Source organism: Pteropus medius, unplaced genomic scaffold (assembly GCF_902729225.1).
Source record: "Pteropus medius unplaced genomic scaffold, Ma_sr-lr_union100, whole genome shotgun sequence".
Taxonomy (NCBI): Eukaryota; Metazoa; Chordata; class Mammalia; order Chiroptera; family Pteropodidae; genus Pteropus; species Pteropus medius.
The window spans coordinates 41,109,646-41,134,334 of NW_024340849.1; the positions used below are offsets into that span (position 1 = coordinate 41,109,646).

Below are 24,689 nucleotides of genomic sequence, written 5' to 3' on the forward strand. Positions count from 1 at the left end.
TAATAGTTAAGTATTTTTATTGATACAAGCTATCACCTATCTTTATCATTTCCATACCTGATTATAAATATACGTTATGGACAATAATAATCCACTGAACAACTAATTTGAAACAACTTTCTTGTGTAACTGTCTGGAACAATCACGGGAAATAGTAAGATATTCTTTATATGAAGGTAACCTTGGTGAATAACAATTTTTTAAAAAGGACTTACATAGAAAATTTACTTTTATCTTAATAACAAATAAAGCTCTACATCTCAACATCATGGAGTTGGTTTGTATTCAAAGGGAGCACGAGCTGTGCACGGTTCCAAGGCATCTTTTCTAAGTGATCTTGTCCAAGGTTACCACTGCACATGCTTTTTGTGGTGGCCTCAGAGCAGAGACGCTATCAGCACTTTAAGGCCCTTCTAAAGAGGAAAAGACATCCAGAGCATCTGCATTCTGCTGGTATAAATATTATATTGTCTTTACTAATGGGCATGGCAACACAGAGTTTAGGGTGGAACTTTTTAAAAACATTTCTTGCCCTTTGAAACTATCTCTGAACCTAGCACTTTTCAAGGGAATTTGGCTTTTCCCCCTTTAATCATTAGTGTTTTGAAAGCTTCTACTAGGACTAGAAGGAGTTAAACATTAAAAAACTTGCATATTAGAGTATAAGACTCAAAGAACTGTTAAATGCAGGGGGTCTTCTTGTGGACTGAGTGTTATCTAATCCTCAGGATGTTTGGCTCGAAGAATTTTCAGATGACACATAATCTTAAATGTTTCGATAGATGAGGACGTAATTCCTTATCTTGGCAAAGAAATCAAGTTCAGGAACCAACTCAGCTACATGCCCAAAAGATAAGGGAGAATTTCCTCTGTCTATGCTCTGAAGCACTGTCTCCTCAGTCAGAGATGGTCCTGGGTGGCAGTAATGTACAGATTGCTGTTACCTGACTCTGACCCTAGCTAGGGAGTGCCTATTTGTTCCCATTTGGCCTCTTCAAAATATGTTTGACTACTTTCAACGATAGAGAAGTCCAAGAGAAGAAGGCAAAATGTGCTACATAGTGAATTGCTTCCCCTAGGTGGCTGCAATAAAATCTTTAATGTAAAATTGTGGTGTATGCTTGATTATTTGTCCCTGAACTCCAGGGAACTGTCAAATAGGGCATTTGGGAATGAAGGACATTTAATCAACATGTTTGCTGCTGTTTTAGGATTCACTGATTGTTAATACGGTAGTGCCTCTGCTGTTTCATAAAGGTCATATTGTTACATAAATTTTGCCTGCAGAAGCTCATTCATGGAAAGGTGAGGGCTTGAGGAAGAACAGGGTAATATGACACTCTCAGGAAGATACATTTATGCACATGCCTTTGATGAGGAGTTGGGAATGAAACTCAGATAGCATTAATTCCATTTCTTTAATTTATGTTTTTTATTGCCCTGTTTCATAAAGTGATTAGAGAAACATAAAACAAATGAATATAATTAAGTGATCTAATTTAGAAATGATGGACTTTTAAAGGTGATTATTGAATTTATCTTTGTGCAAAAATTCTAAGCTTTTGGAATGTCAGTTTTTAGTCATTCTGTGTATGTGTGCATGTGTGTATGTGTGTGAGTGTACATGTGTGCATGTCTAAAATGATTAAAAGTGAAAAGATAATATGATTTTAAAATGAAAGCTTTTTGACAGCCCTTCATGTACATAGTTTAGAATTGAAAATAATATTTTGCTGTTATTTTTAATGGTTGTTAGTGACAAACTGATTTGGTCAAAGTAGAAAGTGCTCATTGAATCAGGGTTTTTATTTTGTTTGCTTTTTGTTCCTTAATAGGAGGGTGAGACCTTAGCATTTTACTAAGCCAAGTACTCACCTTCAACATCATGAAACCAACCCAACCAAGCCAGTCTGTCACAACCATACATAGCCCAAACCATAAGCTGCTAAAATTCATCCAAGGAAGCCCTAGTGTTATTTGCAGCCAACACCCTAGATTCTACTTACTTTTTCTAGAGTTGCCTTCTCTGACCATATTTCTGAATAATTCAAACCCTTAGATTTAAAGTTTTTTTTTTAATTGAGATAAAATTGACATATTATTAGATTTAAGTTTTAACTTTCTCCCTCTATAGCGTCAGGTTCTCAACATTATTTGGTCGATTGTGGCTTTACTCTCTGGTTCTTACCATGCCTGACTTCATTAGTAGAATGGGCATGAACATACCCTATTTTGGGGCCTCTGACTCCAACCCTGACTCAGATATAGCCCTGGTGCCTACTGAAGGCACACTCAGAAAGATTATTATTTTATGTCACCTCAATACTTCAATAGGATCACTTAAACCTCTATGTGAACAATCACTGAGTGTGGCTTCAGATGTCAGTGCAGTCGCTGTAGTTTGGCGGTGAGCTAATAAATTTCATCCTGAGTTAGCCACTATGCTCAGGCATTTGTGTCTTAAAAAAATGACCAAAAGGTAATCGGATCAGTTTCAACCCTGTTACCTACATAATAATTTTGTAGAATATCTTCCTTTTTTAAAAAACAATAACTTTAAAGCACTTATTGAGGAGAATTTCCAGGATAAGAACAACTTTTCTATAAGCAGTTCTCAAAGCGTTGTCCTTTCTGGCAATCTATGAGATCAGAACTATTTTTATAATAATCCTAACATGATATTTCTTCTGCATTCTCATTCTCTTACAGTGCATAACAGAGTTTCTTAGAGGCTGCATGATGTGATGATACCATTGCTTTTTTGATCTAAAAAAATGAATTATTTTTTATTGTTTTCTCTTTCAAGGTTTTCATCATTACTTAAACCAATGAAAAGCTGCTTTGTTCAGAACGCTTTCCTTCAAGGTGAATTGTATAGTATTCCTCTCTGTGCCTCGATTTCCTCATATGTAAAACAGAGATAATTCTAGCCATGGCAAATGGTTGTTAAAGATATGCAAAATAGCACATTTAAAAAATATTTATTTTTAATTGAGATATACTTGACATATAACATTGTATTAGATTTAGGTGTATAACATGATGATTTGATATATGTATATGTTGTGAAATGATTACCACAATAATTTTAGTTTAAATTAATCATTACATATAATTAAATATTTTTCTTATGAGAACTTTTAAGATCTACTCTCTTAGCTACTTTTAAATATACAATCTAATATTGTTAGTTATAGTTACCATGATTTAGCACATTTAACGCACATAGAACACTGCTTAGCACATAGTGGCACTCAGCAAATATTAACAATTAGCCATGACCATTATTTCTACCCATTTGACTAATATTAAATGAGAGCTTAAGTTTAGAATTGGGGTCAACATAAATTATAAGATTAATTATTTTGGAAATAATGACAAAAGCCCACGAGGAAGTTTAATTTTATTTTTGTATATTTTCTTTACACACTAATTTGATGAATATTTTTCATTTATTAAGTGGTTAGAATGAAACTTTGTAATTGTTCTTCAGACCTTTAATTGGATTAGTTGGGGGTGGCAGAGCACAGAATGGAAGTCATATTAAAAGAGAAGGGGTAACAGTAATAAAGATTTGACAGTCTTAATAGAACATGAATGTAAGAATCTGACCTAAAATTTTAGGTTACTCAATGGTTGAACCGTTTATTTTAATTCTAGAAAAAGGAGTAGAGGCTGAAATGCTTACCATATGCCATGTTCAATTATTTGTAGTTGTTTTTTTAAGGTTAAAATATGCTTCCAAATTCTGAACATTCACTTTTACTCCAGCATATACACTCCTAGGATTAGTGTTAAAAACTACAGTACAAATGAGTGATTTTCTGTATGATAAGTAAGGTCCAGTTTGCTGAGGATAATGATTTGTGACATGAACCTGAATAAGCTACTATAATTGACATAGTCCAAAATTTCAATCTGATTATAATACTCTCAATTGCAGCTTTCTTTTAAACTAATTCTGTCTTGAACTTGAAGAATGATGTCATTGTGTCTCACTATATATATCTTCCATGTATACAAATTAAGATCAATATTCACTAAAATTTTACATGTAAAGATCTGAATAAACAATTTGGATGGCTTTCATGTTCAAATAATCCTCAGTTCAGTTGGGGAAAGGGAGTATTGGGGTTATAATAGAATGGAATTGGAACACAGCCGCAGGACCATCTGAATTCTTTCTTCAAATATTTCCCATAGAAGAAAAAGCAAGTCGAAGTACACGTTATCATTTACTGGGCATTATCCAACCCAGAGGGAGTCTGGTGGCACCTATGGATTAATCCTTTGCTTAGGCTATATTAGATCTCAGTACCAGAATGAAAATCAGTCAAAATACCTATTTTGTCTAATTTCAGCCTGACTTCAAACTGAAATCCTTGTTGTAATACAATTTATGCAAGTGACTTCCTATCAAGAGTACACTCATCAGTATAAAGCAGCAGGGAACTTAGAATAGAATAAGGGAGTAGCTTTGGCGACCAGCCCAGATTTTTCTTACTTGGTACACCTTACCTTTTTCCAGGTATTGCCTTTAGCTCAGTCAACTGGATGAAAGAAGAACACATCATACAAAGAGCAAGGGGTCATAGAGAACATGAGTTGCTTTTTTGCCTAGCACTATCAGTGCTCTGAAGGGTAAAGGGAACAGCCAACCACATGCTTGATGACCTCTACCTTTAAAGCAAGGGCTAATGAAATGTTCTTATCTCAATAAATACACAGTAGCACTTCTTTTTGAGGATAGGCTACGGGTGACATGGTATGGGAAGGTGCTGAAGGAAGCTGTATGCTTCCCTTTAGACAATAAATTTAACCCATCTTATTAAATAAGTGCTTCTGATTTACAGTGCATCCAACTAGGATCATATAATTCAACAAAATTGATATAATAAGAATGCCTTCTCACCTGTGACAGTTGGAAATAATTAAGATGTTCAGAAGCTATTTCTGAACATCTATGTATGTATGTATGTATGTATGTATGTATGTATCTATGCTCTAGACTTATTGTCATCTAATGATTGCGAAATCTAAGTCTTTTTGCACTCCAGATATCTATTGGTCATGTTTGTATTGAATCCATGTATATATCCCATAAGCACTTCAAAACTTTTCTAGGATTGTTTTTATGATGTCAGCCTTCTAAATCAATTACCGATATTTTCTACCATAAAGTCACTTTTCTAAGCAGACAACTTCGAGCTCTTTCTAGGCCCCGCCACTCTCTTATTTTTCTAATTTAGTTGATCTCTATGTCCTAGCATTCCATTTTTCAGATATCTACAATCTCATCCCTTCACTTTCATCTTCACTTTGAGTTCAACCATTTATCTTCCTTGAAAACTATCTCTTTCTAAAAATTGCGTTCTTCAAGACAGTTCTCAAGAATGCTACCTGATAGTAAGATATCATGTCACTATAATAAAAATGCTTCAACAATTTTTTAGTTTTATTAAGAGAAGATAAATGAATGATGAATTAAAGTAAATGAGAAAAAAATTAATGATTACTCTCTACATATTAGGCATTATGCTTGGAATTGGAAATACTGTGTTTTATTTAATCTTCACGACAATCGTGTAAATGGGAATAATAATCCCAGTTTTGCAGGTGAGGAAACTGAGTTTTAGAGAGGTAAAGTAACTTGCCCAGTTTATAAGTGGAAGTGCCAGGATTTAAGTCTAAGTTTGGCTGACTCTTTTCTCCTCCTACTCTTTTGTATATCCCATTTGCATTCACAGAACCCATCAGCTTCTCTTATGGCTCCAGCCTTTAGTATTCACCATTCCCTTTGTTTCCAGCTCCCCCACTCATTCTTCAGCAGCACTTTCCTTCTACTTGCTCTGTAAACCTTCCTTTATGACAAACTACCTCTTTAAGTCTTCCTTGATTTCCCCAAGCTTCTATAGTACCTGTGTTTAGCCTTGTTATGGCAGATATAATGCTTTATTGTAATCATTTTTGTGTTTCATGCTTTCTCAATGGCCTGTGACCTTTCTAAGGGTGTCTCTTTTCAGCTGAGAATGTCTACAACATTGCACAGTGTCTAACACAAAGCAGGCACAACAGATACTTGGCTGGACAAATGCATAACTGGATTAATAAATGTTAAATAAAGAAAAGCAACGTGTAATTCACAAGATTCTACCGATTCTGCTGAACATTGACATGAGCAAACGTTTATCTTTTGTCTCCTTCTCGCTGGAATATAAGCTTTAGAAAAAGGGAGATTTTTATATGATTTGTTCACTGCTGTGTTCTTTGCATCCACAGCTGTGCCACACTCATAAAAATCATTCAATAATTGTATATTAAGTAAGTTAATCTCACCATATTACTAATTCCTAGCATCTCATATAAGAGGAGAATATTTTCATCTCTTTAGGTCAGTTTGTTTACTAAAATTTTTGAGTGTCAAATATGTGCCCAGTACCATGCTAAGTACTGAGAATAAAAAGATAAATAAGCATTAAGGAGCTTACATTTTAATGGGTGATTACTGATAATGTCAATATAGTTATTTTTATGAGATACACTGATGGATGAAATAAATAGTTTTCTGGTATCATGATAATTTTTAAGTTTACAAATTCCTTCTAAATCTTATTGATTAAACTGTGGTCCTCCTCAAGGGTTATTTATGTGGCAGAGTAATAATTAGCCAACACAAAAGAAGAGGTGGCAATTACAGTGTGACAACATATGGTCCACAACTTCTGTCTTATGTGAATTCATAATAATTTTGAAAACCTGAAATTTTGAATAAAACTTTAAGGATTTCTATGTTAAATATAAAATATTTACATTTACATTTCCTAGAAGATAATCATTATCATAGTTAATATATCTAAAATAAATTCTATAGATAAACAATCCATAAAAATCAATATCTTTCTTTAGTCTCTGTTTATAACCATCCTCTGTTGTAATATCCAGAAAACATGAGCAAGGTGCCATTGTTAGCTTCAAGATATTTTATCTTAAATGTTATTTCCATAAGTCAAGAAAATAGACTAAAATGTTTGATATTAAATAAAAGCTATGATGAGGAAGATATTATTGAGAATTGTTAAGAAAACTCAGTAATTTTTCATAAAAAGACTAGTGCTTTTTTTTTTTTCAATTAGAGGTCTTTTATTTTTCTTTTTACACTTGTCACGCCATGAGTTCATATGGGTTGCAGTAACTCAGGCTTCATTCCATTGGTTCTCACACAGTGGTCTTCTCTTGGTGGAGCAGGCTGGTGCTTCAGTTGAACCCATGTACCTTTCTCTTTGGCTTCCTTCTTTTTCTGATAATTTTCCTTCACATGTTTCCGGAGGCTGTCTCAGCTCTTAGAGTGCTTAATATGCTCAATATGTACATTAATTATCTTGGCAGGAATCTTTCCCTTAACTTGTTTGTTTACAACAATGCACACCACATATTGGGTAACACTGTAGACTTCCAGTTTTGCCATGGTAACATTTGTGGGGCATTTCTTTTTAAACAGCGCCCATTCCTTTGATAGCTACAATATCACCTTTCTTGTAGATTTGCATGTATGTGATCAAAGGGAGAACTATATGTTTTCTAAAATGCCTAGAGAATACATAGTGGGTGCCTCTCCTCTTTCCCTTTGTGTTGGTCATTTTGGGGAATTACTGGAAGATGGCCATTCTGGTCGAAAGGTACAAAGACTAGTTTTAAGAGAAGGAATAGTACTTTCTCTCTTGCTCTCGCTCTTGCTCTTTGTTCTCTCTGTCTAATAACTTTATTTTTTGTGAGTTCTGGTATAGGGAATAGCTAGCTATTTGGACTCCATCATAATTGTGATGAGTTTTGGATTTCAGAGAACCTGTGGTGATATAGCATCTTGGTCTTGACTTTTGAGGCTGTATGAGCACTAATGACCAATACTCAAGAATATAATGTAAGGATCTCAGTCCTAGTGTGGTCTTTGATTTAACTGGTAGTATATATATACCAGAGGTATATATGTAACTGGTATATATGGGTTACATATACATGAACACTTATTTTTTAAAATCATATTTAGTAGTCAGCACCATTGAATTGTAAACTAATTCTGGAGAAGAGAACTGGCTCTGAGCAGGTGCTCAAAAATTGTTGGTCGAACTGGGGTTTAGTACTGAAATTAAATTCATGTCTCCCAGCCCTTTAAATAAAATATCACATTTCTGGAGTTCCTAACTTATTTAGAAAGTATAGATCTTCAACTTTTTTTTGTTGTTGTTCATTCTGGTTTTAGTTCATTTGTGTAGCCCCTTCCTTAACACACATATCCAGAATAAAAAGGTTGTAACTTATGTTCTCAACTATAAAGCTGACAGTGATACCAGTTAACATGTATTAGCCTGACTTGTGAAAGTCCCAAATTACTGGCAGAATTCTAGCCTTTACAAGTAAAATCAATGAGTTAAATTGGTTAGAACAAATAAGGTGACAAAGGGTAATGATGAATGGCAGAAAGAGNTTTGGATTTCAGAGAACCTGTGGTGATATAGCATCTTGGTCTTGACTTTTGAGGCTGTATGAGCACTAATGACCAATACTCAAGAATATAATGTAAGGATCTCAGTCCTAGTGTGGTCTTTGATTTAACTGGTAGTATATATGGGTTACATATATACCTCTGGTATATATGTAACTGGTATATATGGGTTACATATATACCTCTACATGAACACTTATTTTTTAAAATCATATTTAGTAGTCAGCACCATTGAATTGTAAACTAATTCTGGAGAAGAGAACTGGCTCTGAGCAGGTGCTCAAAAATTGTTGGTTGAACTGGGGTTTAGTACTGAAATTAAATTCATGTCTCCCAGCCCTTTAAATAAAATATCACATTTCTGGAGTTCCTAACTTATTTAGAAAGTATAGATCTTCAACTTTTTGTTGTTGTTGTTCATTCTGGTTTTAGTTCATTTGTGTAGCCCCTTCCTTAACACACATATCCAGAATAAAAAGGTTGTAACTTATGTTCTCAACTATAAAGCTGACAGTGATACCAGTTAACATGTATTAGCCTGACTTGTGAAAGTCCCAAATTACTGGCAGAATTCTAGCCTTTACAAGTAAAATCAATGAGTTAAATTGGTTAGAACAAATAAGGTGACAAAGGGTAATGATGAATGGCAGAAAGAGCGAGAAACCTGCAATTTAGGAACCAATAAAGCAATAAAGTCATTGCAGTTAGCTCTACACAGGAACTTGACGAAGCATATTAGATAGTTAATTATATGTTTTAAAAGTGACTTTATTGTTTTCTCCTGTGAAGTTAAAAGGAGGGTTGCTTATTGAGTATTTTTCTTGGATGAAAAATCAGGATCTCATTCAAATGAGAATTATGAAGGAAGCCATTTGCCAAGGGTGTTTAAGATTTGAATTAGGTAATTTGAGCTCTTCAAGGAATAGGTTTCATTTTCACCAGATTGAAAAACAAATCAATTGTTTATTAGCAGTGTAGCTCTATGAACAAGGTGTTCTTTTTAATGCATATGTCAGATGTGTATTATGTATCTGATTTGATAAATACAAGCAAAATATAATTCTTCACCATTGAGCCCTTACAGGAAAGAACAAATTGTACAATCTTAACCTCTGAGTCAATCTTTTAGTTAGGAGGTCATAAGAGCTGCATAGGTATGGGGGGTGAAGATAGGATTTCTCAGGACTTCTATAAGTAGTTCCCCCTCCTGGACCTCTGTGATATCAAACTTGATTGAGACTTGATGGGAGTGTAATTAATGACTGACGTTTTCTAAGACAAACAATCAGTTTTGCAGTTACATGCTCACTGCCATCTCTGAGATTCAATGTCAAATGTTGAATAGTCCTGTGACAAACAACTGGTAAATGATAAGAAGACTTTATTCTAACTCAAATTCTGAGTGCCATTGAAAATATTTCAGGCTACAAGATACTTAAACAACTATACCAGACCATACAGCTACACTTTATTAACTGACCATGGCATTAGGCTCCGGCGAACTCCCATGATACCTAGATACTAATAAGAGGATTTCTAGAGCAAATCTGGAAATGATGGGATGAGGAAGCCTGCCTTAGCATGTTGACTTGGGATATATTTATGTGGCTCAGAGTTTCTTCCGTGTGATGTTGAACAATAGACAGGTAGGTGTATGACAATACTGCTGTTATGAAAGGTAAGGACAAAGGGCTGAAAGCAGGAGCAGCTTCATGGATGTGTGATCAATGCACACACTTGCTGTCCAGTATTTAGAAGCGTCCTGCATTGGTTTAATTATCTGCCTTCACTTTCTTGAAACTCTTTACTTTTTGAACAAGAGGTCCTGCAAATTACATAGGCAGTTCTGGCAAGAAGCACCATATACATACATTAATAAACATATAGAATGTGTGCCACACTTGGCTCCTCTTTAGTGATTCAAAGACATTTTATCATTGAAGACAAGAGGTGACTCTACAAGTGGTTGACTAATTTAGCATTTTCCAATAGTTACATGTTTTCTTTTCAAGTTTATCATGTAGGTGAATTCTTTAAATATACACATTAGCATGACATTTTTAAAAAAATATTTCAAGTATAATGAGACTGTAAGACTGTTCAAAGCCATATCATAAGCAAAATGATGTTTCAAGGTCTCTATAATAAAATTTCAAAGACACACAAGAGAAATTTGAATCTGACGTGATGCCAAAAGTTACTAAAAAGTTAAAGAAGTCAAACTATTTTAACTAAAAATATAAAAAGCTCTTTCAATAAAAATAGTAAAGTAAATTGCTGATTTTGAAGTATCTGATTGTACTTTTAAAATTAATTTACCAAATAAAGAGAAAAAAATCAGATAAATGATCAAATAAATAGAAATTATCCTGGTATTTAGAAATTAATGGTAAGAAAACAATTTTTGGATCATACAAGAAGCAGTGATTCATCACGAAGAGAAAATTTTCATATAAATTAATGAAAAAGCTCTTGATTTAATAATACTGAATAAGAATAAATTATCTATATGATAATATATACTGGTATATAATGTAATTATATACATATTACTGCACAAGCAAATTTGAAGTGTCCTGAAATCTTAGAGTTCATATATAAGAAACTTGATAAAAGTATGCCCAAATTTAATAACATTATAACGTTCTATATGACATTACTGATAATAAAGAGTGAAACTGAAAGAAGTTTTTCTGCACTATCAATTTAAAAGTTTTGATTCAGTTTTCAAGAGGGTAGACAATTATCTTTTTATTCATATGTAGAAAATATTACAAAATATTATATTGTTACATAACAATAGAGGCCATCAAAAGGTGTGTAGCTGAAAATGTAGGTAAAAGTATTACAGAAGTGTTTCATTAAGTTAAACTACAATATTCTATATTTCTTGGTAATATTTATGTTTGTGAGCTACTTCAAATTTGCCAATTTTTGTAGCTTCTTTTATCATTTTAAATAAATATTTACTTCTAAAACATCTAATTTGATATTTACAGTTTTGTATTCTTTTTCAAGTGCTAACTGATCTCTCTCTGTTTTATGTTCTTCAAGCCCCACAAAACTTGGCTTCACTTCTGCCCATTTCAAAAAGTTAGTTAAGAAATGAGGACACTTAATCTGATTTTCTGATCCTAGAGTCAGTGGTTTAAGTTTATTCTCTCATCTTAAACTCAACTAAGATCCTGTAGACTTTTTTCTAGTTGTAAAGTGAATAGGTATCCAAAAGGAAAGGATTGCTCCACTCCACTGCCTTCTTTCTTGAACTTTGGGCTTTTGGGGTGAGGTAAGTGGGACATTTGAGAGCATTTGACAATGTACCCAATTTCATAAATTAATGAGGTTTCAGAGACCCAAGGGTGATAAGGCATGTGTTGATGATAAACATAATTTAGTCCGAAACATTTTCTTTGTAAATGAGAAGAATGAGGCCCAGAAATATCATGCTATCGATAAATAGAAGAGCTGGTGTTGGAATGCAGGTTTTACTCTTCTTCCAGTTCTTACCCCGTTAACTTTTTTTTTACTCATTCATTCAACCAACTGGGTGCTTTTGGAATGACATATACTCTCTAAAGTACTAGAGATTCAGCAGCAAACAAAACAGACAATCTCTGCTTGAAGGGCTTCATAGTGTAAAGGGCAGACGATCAAGAAAAAGTAAAGTATAATAAGTACTGGTATAGAGATTTCAGCCTTTCTGTCCCCATGCCCAGTAGCTGACCTGTTCATACTGGATCCTTACAAATGAGACTAGCATCTGTGGTTATTTTGAATCAGGAAAACTCTCCACTATTCTTTCAGGACACTGTAATGCCAAAAACTCAAGGATCACTGACATCCGGTGGTCAATTCTTTCATCCTACTTATTAGACAATTTCATTTTATTAAGTTCATTTTGGTGGAAATTTATCTATGAAAGTTCAGCAGTAACATCACATTCCTGGTGGAGTCTTAATTTAAAGTTGACAATAAGTGCCAAAAAATGTTTTCTTCTTAAAACTCTTCAATGAGCCTAGTACATGTAAAACATTGCAAATAGAGTTCAGATTGATATCAGTATTTGTACAGACAATAATAATGAGTTAGTTGGCATTCACAATGAATCAAAGAATAAAATGTAGTAGCTCCAAAAAAAATGAAAACCTAAATAACTGACAGAGAGGACAGGACATTATTTTTATTAGAATATGTAGAGAAATGCAATTCGAAACTACTGGAAAAGTTATTTAGTAGAAGATTAATATGGCATTTAGTTAGAAGCTCTAGGTTAAAAGGACCAAAATTCAGATAATTATGAGAAGTTTTTAATAATTTTATTGTTATGAGCCCTTAATATCAATTATGTATTCACACTGAAGCAGAAGTTCTAGCTGAGATAGTGGTATATTCATTGGTAACTGGGCCCTATAAAAATAGGATATCTTGTAATATCAATTTCAATGACTGATTTTTTTGTTTGTTTCTAACAAAGAAACATAAAAGGAAAGGCGAGCAGAGGGCTTGAAAAAGGTAGAAAACCCATTTAGTGTACATATAAAGCATAGCATCTAAGAGAAAAATGACGAAACTTAAATGAAGCTGTCCAGCAGGAGGAAGCATTACACCTATGAAGGCAGATGTGCTTATTAAGTAATTTCTCATTGAAAAAGTAACATTTGAGTAAAAATCTGAAGAAGATAAAAGAGTTAGCCATGGATGAATACATAAAGATATGGGGGTCAGACGTGGAAGGTAGGAGAGCATTCCAGAGCCCAATGCAAAGACTCTAAATGGGAATGAAACTGGTGTGCTTAGTTTTGCCTCTGACCTATCTTAAGCACCTAGCATAATGTCTGACACATATATTTGTTGAATGATAAATGCTAATAATATTGGAATCAAGTCTACATGAATTGTAGAGGGCCTCAATGACATATTAAAGAGAAGAAGCTTAATTGGAAAGACACTGAGAGTTTTGAGAGATGTCATGTGAAGAAGCAGTGCTATAGAAAGCCAAATCTATATTAGAATTTAGCTCATGTTGCTCTGGAGAGAGACATGAAGTAGAGGCAACTCAGAAGTGAATGGAAATAATACTACGTAGTGATAAGATCTGAAACAGGTAAAAAGCACAAATATAATCGATTAAAACAAGAAATAGATAGGATTTAAAGTCTGACTATTATTAGAAAATTAAGTCAATTTTTTGCGATCGAGAAATTATCAGATATGGAGGAAAATTGTAATTTTTTGAGGAGAAAATGCAATATTTCATTTTAAGCAAGATAGATTTGAGGTAATGCTGGAACCTTCAAGAAAATAATCCAGTATCAATAAAGCTGTGGACAAGAACTTCAGGTGTTCATAAGATCTAGGAGTCCCTTGCAGGAGGAAGAGTTGAATTATGGAAGTGAGTGAAGCCTATAAGAAAGACACTGTGGAGCAAGAAAAGCAGACAGTCAAAATGGAAACTAGAGGCTGCTCAAAATTACAGAAGTGACATCATTGAATTATTAAGAAATGAAGAAGCCAGAAGGAGAACCAGGAGAAGAAGTAGAGCAACACAATCTGGTAGAGAATGAGTGCTGAAAGAAAAATATTGAACTTGGAAAGAAGGCATCCTTAAAAGAGTCTTCCAGTACTACAATTTTAATAGAGTCAATTGGTGGTTAGAAGCTAAAGAATTTAGACATTTGTAGGAATAAAAATTACAAGGTTTTAAAAAAAAAATCATCCAAGAGCTCTACACATTTGTATGAAAAAGAAAGAGCCTGTAGAAAGCAAGAGACTTCTGCTCATAAGGCAAAATTTTCCTTGCTGAAACAAGTAAAATATCCATATCAGAAAGTAGAAAATTCCTTAAGGAGCCCAGTTTTCCTTCTGTCTCGTCAGTCTTGGTTTCAAGAGAGATTATGAGTGGGGACAGAAGAACAGTGTGTGTCTCATCCCTCTCATTCCCTTCAGAGGGAGCTCTGTATATGTGAGAGCTGGAAGCATGTACTGTTAAAGGTGCAGAAGATACTATTAAAATGGCAGAATATCTGGACCGTACTTCATTGAGACTACCTGGAAAATAATGACTGCCTGCATGGTTGGTTATATAAGAGTGGGGAAAATGATTTGTGCTAATGGGAATGTTGTCAGAAGAACTCAAAGTATTTCATAAACATTTAAAAAAACCTGTGAATTTTTGATGCAAGTTCAGAAACTTTAACCATGAAGAAAATGGATATTTTTCTTTCTCCTAGAATTCTTTCCTAAATAGTAAGATGTAAATGCTACATTTTAAAAATGTTGGATGGAGTATTTACTTAGGACAAAGACTAAACTGGATTTTAATATCACTTTTGTTACATCCTGGCTGCGAGATAATGGGGTAATTTACTTATTCAATTTCTTTACTTACAAAATATAGATAATAATAATAATGTATATAAAATACCAACAATAGTTCTGGGTACATAATAAGTCCAATACTGATACATACTGATAGTCTATCATTCTATTCTCCATAGGAAGGATTTTATGACTTTAAAAATTTAAAGACCTACAATTTCTCCTATGTTAACTCAATCTGAAAATTTATGGCCAAAATGCCTTCATAAAAGGATTGTTTGATGCTTTTATCTGTTCTAGACATATACAATTCATTGATAAAATATGAAAGATAAAAACCAAAAGGATATGTAGCTGGACTTGAAAGCATGATAAACTCTCTGAGAAGCACTAACATATGCAACGTACAGGGCTGAAGCTGCAGCTACTTGGGGCGCTGGGTCTATAAGTCAACGAGTGCACCCAGAATTGAATTATTTTTAGGGAAAATGAGAATGAGAATGCTTCATACAAATCCAAAGTCAGGCTCATAACTGAAGCCACAGCTGAGGGTGGGATGAGGCTTCCTCAAAAATGAAAGGAGACTGAATATCAAAAATGTGCTGACCAATGCCTGGGATAGAACTTTAAGCAAGCTGTAGACTTAGGAAATAAATCAAAGCTATCTGCTGGCTCTGTGATTTCTCAAAAATCATTACAAAATAAACTCAAAATTCCATTAAAAGATATGGTTCTGGAGTTGTAGGAAGGTCTGGGTGGAGGCAAACTCAAAACTGCTAGACTGTCCATGTGGAAGTTTATGGAGGCGGAGGAGCAAGAGAAATAAGCATAAAATCATAAAATTCTTTACACGAACTGAATCTACAAAATAAAATCCCAAAATATGTAAATAAATTTAAACTTAAGACAATTAACAAAACCAATAGTCAGACTCACTATATGTGAAATTAATGTATTTAGAAATTCTAATGAAGACTTTAAAATGTCAGAAATAGAAAGTGGGGTCTGTAGAAAGTGGGGTCTGTAGCCATGTAGATATGAATATTCTGTATCTCTTTCTAAAAGCCATAATGACTAAAACAGAGAGCAAAAACATATATCCACAACTTGTATCTATAGCATTCTCAGAAGGCAAAGAAGACTGCAAATTCTAAATTACCATATGTGGGAAATAAAGACTGGAGTTAAGCAGAGATGGACTCAGAATCTACATAAATGGAAGGAGTATAATGAGCATGCATAGAAGACTGAAGAAGGTAGAGCACAATGGTAGGAAGAAAAAATAACAGGAAGAGAGAGCAGCAGTATGCATGGGAACTCCTGAGAACAGGTCTGAAATAGTCAGAACACTGGCAACAAAGATCAAAGAAGGGACCAGAGGAGGCAGTTTTGGGAAGTCATTGCTTCTGAAAGAAAAAGAGAGAGGCACACCGGAAGAAGAAAACACTGTCACTTGGCAAAATTAGCTGATGGTGAAAGATGAAACACACTTTGGATGATAAAGGCCTTAATGAAACAAGATTTAAAGATTCAGTGTGGAGTGGGGCAAATTATAAATGAGCACAGAACACAAAACAAGAAGCAAAACTTTGTAGCAGATGAAACAAATCAGAAAAATCGCACAGAGAGCGAAGGAAACCTGTAACACAGGATCCCGATGTGAATTATAAATAATTAAAAAAGAATTATAAGTAATTAAAAAAGCATTTGTAGATATAGAATAACAAGGAAATTGAAATGCAATAGAAATAAAAAAGAGAAGGAAAAAGAGCAGAGGTGACAAAATTCAATAAAGAAATTGAGGAAAAAGATAAAATTATCTTAGAAATGAAGATTATATTAGAAAATATGCAAGGGAGAATGGTTATCATTAAAAGTATAGTAAGTGCTATTGAGGGTATAAATGAGAGAAGCCAAGAAAATGAAAGACAAAAAAGAGATTCCATACTCCTTAAGAAAGACATATTTAAAAACACACATGGTTGACATATACAGACACTGGGTGAAAATTAAAGGAAGAGAAAAGATTAGCTTGGCAATAGAAACAAAAGCAATGGTAGAGGTTAAGATCAGACAACACAGAACTAAAGGCAAACTTGTTAAAATGGGTAGAAAGGGATAACTCAATATTACAAAGAACAACCTACAAGAAAGATTTAATAACCATTACCTTATATGAACCTAATAGCATAATCTGGAATTATAAGAAGCAAAAATGATCATAAATTGATTTTTAACCTATTTTTATTCAGAAATGAGAAAGCAAATAGATCAAAATTAGAATATATATGAATTATATAATTAGACTACATATAAAAATTAGAGTATATATGGAATATGTATATGAACTTGAACTCTCAGATGGATTCTAAATAAAGATTGATCATATGAACACACAAAAGATCTCACAAGAAGTTTCAACACATTTTACCTTGTGATTTTTAAAATTTTATTTTTAATTATGGTAAAATATTTATACCAGAAAATTCATTATCTCAAACATTTTTTTTCTTTATTGTTGAAGGAAAATGGGCTGGTTGGGGTGCCACCATTCACAAACAGGTATGTCAGAGAACAGTGATCCTTGGCACCTTGCTCTCCCCTGTTTCAGATCTAATCCATCCCCAACCAATCACCCCACTAAAAGCCTTTTAAACCAACTCGCTTCCCTCTGTGCCCACCACCTGTCTCGAGACCACACCCCATTTCATGAAGCAATCACACCTTGCTATCAGTGAGCTATTACTTGCTCAACCATTCTGGGTTTATTATTGCTTGTGGGATGTAGGCAAATCGCACCCGTTCTTTAGACTCCACATGTGGACTGCACTCACCTCTTCACTAGTTTCTTCCCTACCCAATCCTCCTCAACCTTCTAAGCCTTCTCCTTCCTGAATGAACACACTCCACCTGTTCCAGGGCCTTTACACATGCCGTTGTCATTCCTCAGTTCCCTATCTTTTTCACATGGTTTTCTATCTCAACCTTCAGCTACTTGGTCTTCCTGACTAGGTAACCTCCCTAAAGTGTGTTGGTGCACACGCATCAACAGGCCAGCTCTGTCACGGCATTTTTCACACCTGTACTTTTTTTCTCCTTCTTCCCCTCTCCCAGCTTTATTAAAGTATAATAGACAATAAGTTGCTCAAATATACAGTATACAATTTAATGAATTTTTAAAATTATAGTTGGCATACAATAATATATTCATTTTAGTTGTACAGCATAGTGATTAGAGATCTATATAACTCACAAAATCAAGTACCCCTCTCATGCCCCTTACATATTTTTTATAACATTGTTGGCTATTTTTCTTATGCTACACTTTATATCTCCATGACTATTTGTATCTATCCATTTGTACTTCTTAATCCTTTTGCTCTTTTTCACCGTTCCCTCCAATCCCTTTGCTCTTTTTCACTGTTCCCTCCAGCCTCACTTCCCACTTATTAGCCTTCAAAATATTCTTTGTATCTATGACTTTGTTTTCATTTTTGTTGTTGTTATTCTGTTCTTTATATTCTACATGTACATGAAATCATGCAATATTTGTCTTTATCTCACTTATTTCATTCAGTGCAATACTCTCTAGGTCCATCAAGGCAGTATCTTTTTCCAAACCCCTCCTTTTAGTCTGTGTGTCTTTTAATCTGAAGTGAGTTTCTTGAAGGCTGCATATACACAGGTCTTGTTTTCTGATCCATTCAACTTCCCCATCTTTGGGTTGGAACACGTAATTATTTTCCACTTGAAGGGCTTGTTGAAAAGAATGTAGTTATTGACATTCTTTATTCATGTTTTTGATACATGTTTCTTTCTTCTTAAACAAGTCCCTCCAACAATTCCCATCATATTGGCTTGGTGTTGAATTCCTTTAGCTTATTTTTGTCTGGGAATCTATCTGTCCTTTGACTCTAAATGACAGCTTTGCTGGATAAAGTATTCTTGGTTGTAGATCCTGGATTTTCCAGCACTTTAAATATTTTGTGTCAAGCCCTTCTGTTCTGCATAGTTTCTTTTGAGAAATCGGTTGCCAGTCTTATGGGAGCTCCCTTGCAGATAACTAACTGCTTTCTCTTGCAGCTTGTAAGATTCTCTCTTTGTATTTAACATTTGGCATTTTAATTATTATATGTTTTGTGTGGCCTCTTTGGGTTCATTTTGGGAGGGGGACCCTCTGAACTTCCTGAGATTGTATGTCTATCTCCTTCACCAGGTTAGGAAAGTTTTCCATTATTTTTTCAAATAACTTTTCCACTTCTTGTCCCTCTTCAGGTACCACTATGATATGGATGTTGTTGCCCTTAATTTTGTCCCATAGGCTCCTTAAATTATTATTATATTCTTGGATACTTTTCTCTTGCCATTCTGATTGGATGTCCTTGGTTTCCCCATCCTCTATATTGGTGGTTCGATCCTCTTCTTCCTCCACTCTGTTGATTTCCTCTAATATACTCTTCATCTCACATAATGTATTCTTTATTTCTGACTGGTTCCTTTTTATAATTTCCACTTCCATTTTTATGTTTGTTTTTCTTTTTTCATCTCTTTGTTAAAATTCTCACTGAGTTCATCTACATTTCCCTTAATTTCACTAAGCATCTTCACAACCAGTGTTTTGAACTCTGCATCTTTAGAAATCTTGACTCCATTATTCCTGGATCTTTGTTCTATTCTCTCATATGGTTTTTGTTTCTTTGTCTTCCCATTTGGGCTGCCTTCCTGTCTGCTTCTATGTACTAAGCAAAGTTTCTAAGTCTCCCAGTCTTACTAGCGTGGCTTTGTGCAGTAGGTGTCCAGAGGCATAGTCTTGATAGGGGTTCAGCTGCAGGCCAAGTTTAGCCCCAGCCTGTGCCCTTCTGGGGCCAGCTGTTAAGATTCAGTAAGCAATTCACAGATGCTGTGCTCACAGTTGCCTCAAGAAGCTACACTAGAAATCGAGGTCGGCTGCCACCACTGTGTGTCTTGGCGCTGCTCAGCAAGTGGCATAGGACTCACCAGGGACACAATGGGATGTGGCTTGGGTAGGACTGTGAGGTGGAGGATATGGAGTTTCAGGGACTCCTCTGGGTGGAGCAACCTCTGTTATCTAGTTTGATAAAGTCTCAGCTATCAATGGGAGCGGGGAGGGCTCAACAAAGAAACAATAGATACTGCCAGCACTTATGCCCAGAAGAAAACCTCATGTCTGGCCCTCGCTCTGACAACTCAGTGTCCCCCTGTAAGTTCCTGGTGTCCCCTGAGCAGCTGAGTGAGCAGGTCCATCATCAGGAAAGTTCATTTGCAGACACAGCCCCTTTAAGAGGCATCTGCAGCTGCCAACGCTGATGTGGTAGCCTCTGTCCTACTCAGCCACTGCGGACCTGGCAGCCACAAAATTTTGCCCCCTCCTACCTCCAACTGTTGTAGGGTGATTTCTTATTTCTTTCCCTAGTTGTAGGGCTTCTGTTCATCTAGACCCCCAGTCAACTCCGCTTGCTGTTTGCTGCGTGTTTCCATTTCAACTTTGAGTAGTTGCAAGAGGGGATGAATGACACTTCTATCATCTATGCCATTTGCTGAGTTCTTCATCTCAATCATTTTTAAATGTATACAGTTCAGTAATGTTAAGTACATTTGCATTGTTGTGCAAGCAATCTCTAGAACTTTTGTCATCTTGCAAAACTGAAACTCTACCCATTAAACAAAAACTCATTTCCTCTCTCTCTAGCCCCTGGCAACTACCACCCTATTTTTCGTCTCTATAAATTTTACTATTTTAGGTACCTCGTGTAAGTGGAATTATATAGTATTTGTCTTTTTGTAACTGGTTTATTTCACTTTGCATAATTTCCTCAAGAATCACGCATGTTGTAGCATGTGTTATAATTTCCTTCCTTTTTGAGACAATAATATTCTGTTGTATGTTTTTATCACATGTTTTAATCTATTCATCCATTGGTGGACACCCAAGTTGCTTCTATCTATTGGCTATTGTGAATTATGCTGCTATAAACATGTGTATAAAAATAACTCTTCAAGACCTTGTTTTCAAGGGTAGGGGGTGGGGGAGGAGGGAAGAGGTAGACAAGGTAAAGGGGGATCAAATATGTGGTATCTGTAGAAAACTGGACTCTGGGTGGTAATCAAACAATAGACTATATAGATGTCAAATTATAATGTACACCTGAAAATTATATAATTGCCTTAACCAATGTTACCCCAATAAACTTAAAAACCTCAAAAATAAAATAAATAAATAAATTAGTTAATTAACAAAAGACCTTGTTTTCAATTCTTTTGTTCTCTTTCAAAATTATTATTCTTATATTTTTACGTCTACAACACCTGATATTCCTAGGTGATCTCCCATCCAAGTAATAACCAGGCCCAACCCTGCTTAGCTTCCGAGATCAAACGAGATCAGGCACGTTCAGGGTGGCATGGCTGTAGACTCAAGACTGTTTTTGACTAATCTAGGATCATGTAAATTTTAGGATTATCTTTCAAATTCTGCAAAAAATAGTATTCTATTTTCCTGATACCCTAGCCCCTGCAACCACTGTTCTACTTTGATTCTACGAGTTTGGCTTTTTTAGTTTCTACATATAAGTGAGATCATACAGTATTTGTCTTTCTGTGTTTGCTTATTTCATTTAGCATAATGTCCTCCAGGTTTATCCATGTGTCACAAATGGCAGGTTTTTCTTCTGTCTCATGGGTGAATAATATTCCAGTGCATACCTATACCATATTTTCTTTATTCATCTGTGAATGGACACTTAGATTATTTCCATATCTTAGCTACTGCATATACTGCTGCAATAAACATGAAAGTGCAGATACCTCTTTGAAATAGTTAGTGACTTTATTTCCTTCCAAAAAAAGTATATATATCCAAAGGAAATATATATGTCTCCAAAGGAAATACATATATATTTATTTGTTTCCTTTGTGTGTACACACACACACACACACTTTGGATATATATATTCACAATGTATCATTTTACTTTGCCATTAACAGTGTACAAGAGTGCACGTATCTTTCATCTTTTCAAAATTTGAATTAGGTAGAGGTTTGGTGAAGAGGTAGATGTTCAAATATCTTCTTTCAGTAAGGCTTTGGGACCAAACACAAAAACTGGGTGACCTCTAGTCTGACAGATCTTATTATCGTTAGACCACCTAAAGGCTTTAAGAATGAAATTCTGTGAGGCTGAAGACTTGGATAATATGAAATTGTGAGACTCCTGCCTGTGAGATATTGAGACTGTGAGACTATAAATATTCATGACTGTGAGACTGTGTGTGCATATTTCTAAAGATTTCAAGATGTCTTTACATTAAGGTTCCTCTACATTCTAATTTGACATGTGAGCTTATAAGTTTGTCAAAAGGTTACCCTGTTTCTCTACCTCTGATTGTTATGAGACATATAGAAAGTAGATATAGTCTTGAAGAGTTGGAGACACTGAGGAGGCTATAATACAAGAAGGAAATGTAGATAGTCTCTTAGCAGAAATTTGAGGGGCTGCTGAGAAACAGGAATAAAAGCAGAAAGCAAGTAAGGTAAATTGGCTAGACAAGTGAGGAAAAGAGAGGGCCGCAGTGACCTTTTACCAAGCATGAGTATTCCAGGGGTTAAATGCTCCCCTTCTACGTTAAGTGCAGGTGCAGCTTACAATTATGACTTATGTAGATAAGTTCCATATACTATCACATGTATTATTTGGTTTGTTTCTCATTAACATAGGCGCTGGATGAAACAGAAAATGTAGATTTTATTATTGTTGGCAGTTGGGTAGGAATGAGAAGAACTGAGAAGTAGAGCAAAATATTGGGTAGGTCATCATAAAAATGCTCAAGTTTTCTTTTGGATAACTTTCTAAATAAATGAATATCAGAGTTACCAAACTTCCTGTCTTGAAAACACAAAACCCAACTGAAACCAAATTTTTCATATATGTATTTCTTTTATTTACTTATACATAATGTATGAAATGATACATATCCTTTTTTTCACTGATGAACAGAAAGCAATTTGAAGGCATTATTCTATGGCTTAGGATATTTTACCTTACTTTTTGAGTTTATAAAAATCAATGATGTTTTAAAATTTGCCTTTACCCTCAATTTCCAAAATTTGATGAATATATTATTACTAATGATTTTACTTTTTCATGTAAAATTAACACATTGTGACAAATAATTGAAAGTTATTATATAAATTGGTCACTGTAAAAATATTTAGAGTCTAGTTTAATTTTACTTTTTTTATCAGTGCTGAAATATTATTTTTTGTGACTTGACACTATAAAAAATTTAATGAAAATGTCTAGTGTTATTGTGTATGTTGTTTTCCTTTGCTTTTTCTTTCAGGAGTTTTCCTTAAAGGAAATAATATAGGAAATAAATGTTGTTTTTACAAGCACTAGGTTTCATTTTTGTAAAAGGGATGGAAGTGATTTATTATACTTAGGTGAAAGTGAGTAATTGGTGATGAACCAAGGGCAGAAATAGAACAGAAGATTATATGATGCATGGCACCTTCTTTCTAAGACTTTGTGCTGCCATGATTCCAGAAATTCTCCTTGTGGACTTATGAGATAGCCTGCTATCATGGAATATCAATTTTTTTATGTAAATGTAAATATATCATAGAATGGTTAAACTATTTATTTAAGATTGTAGCACAAGATTCTGGATGAAACAAATATGAGTCTAAATCCAAGTTCTTGGGTTTAGTGTTATAACCTTGGGTGAGTTATTAATTGCTCTAAATTTGTTTGCCACTCTGTAACATTAAAATGATAGGAGTACTCAAATTACATAGTGTAATGTTGAGTTTTGACTCAAATAATCAATAGCAAATTTTTTGGCATGTAGAAAGTGACATGTGTATTACACATTATTATTATATCATCATTATCAAATATTAAGGGATTTTCTGACACTAAATACTAGTCATAAAATAATTTCCTATAAATTGATGTTTGTATATTTTTCAAATGTTCATTTTCACATTTTACCAAATTCCTTAGTGATTAAAATAAAAATAAATTTTAACATGTTCTGTAGTAGGTCAGATATTTTTATTAAGTGCATAACCTTTGATTATAATCAAAGAGATCAGAGAAAGATATAGACTTTGGCTTTTATATGTGCATCTGCTTCAAACGTGAGGTCACATAATGCATATCATAGTATCTGACTTTGATTATACTCCTGGCCTGGTTAGCATAATATCTGAGCTCTTCTCCATGTCTGATTTTTACTTTTCACTCTAATATTATATTAGTCTCATATGGTTGACATGGAACCTGATTCCTTTTAAGTAGTTCTTCACCTTGCTAAAACAATACCACTTAAAAAGCATAGGATAATTATTTATTAATAATTTTAGTCACCTAAAAAAGTTAATTAACTTTTCAAAGTCCCTTGAAGAAGTTCCCATGCGTTTATCATGGCTGGCATTGATATGAGTTTATTGTAGGCATACTTGCTAGAATATAAACTTTTTGAGGACAAAGACAACACCTTATTCTTACTTTGTGCTTTCTGTTATTAAATAGCATGGCCATATGTGCGTGGCTTGCTTTTCACTCCTACTGTGATGTAAGGTGGACACTAGAGACATTAAGGAGGACAGAAGAAAACCACAATTTTCCAACATCCCCATCATGAGTACAAACATGATTCTAATTCTTTTCCTGACACAGGTAATGAGATTCTAAAGTCCTGTTGGCATTAGCTTAATTCTGATACCTGAACTGTCCTTGACATTTTTTTTATTATTATTATCATACTCTCTTCATCACACCAAAATCATCTGCTTATGAAGTTGAGAAAGGATGACTAATTTTTGAGATGATGAGCACAATGTAGTTTCT

At 34.4% G+C, this 24,689-nt stretch overlaps 1 pseudogene; it reads right to left on the minus strand.

Moving 5' to 3' along the window:
• Positions 1 to 21,133: 21,133 nt before the first annotated feature.
• Positions 21,134 to 21,252, minus strand: LOC120589427 (uncharacterized; annotated as a pseudogene).
• Positions 21,253 to 24,689: the final 3,437 nt, after the last annotated feature.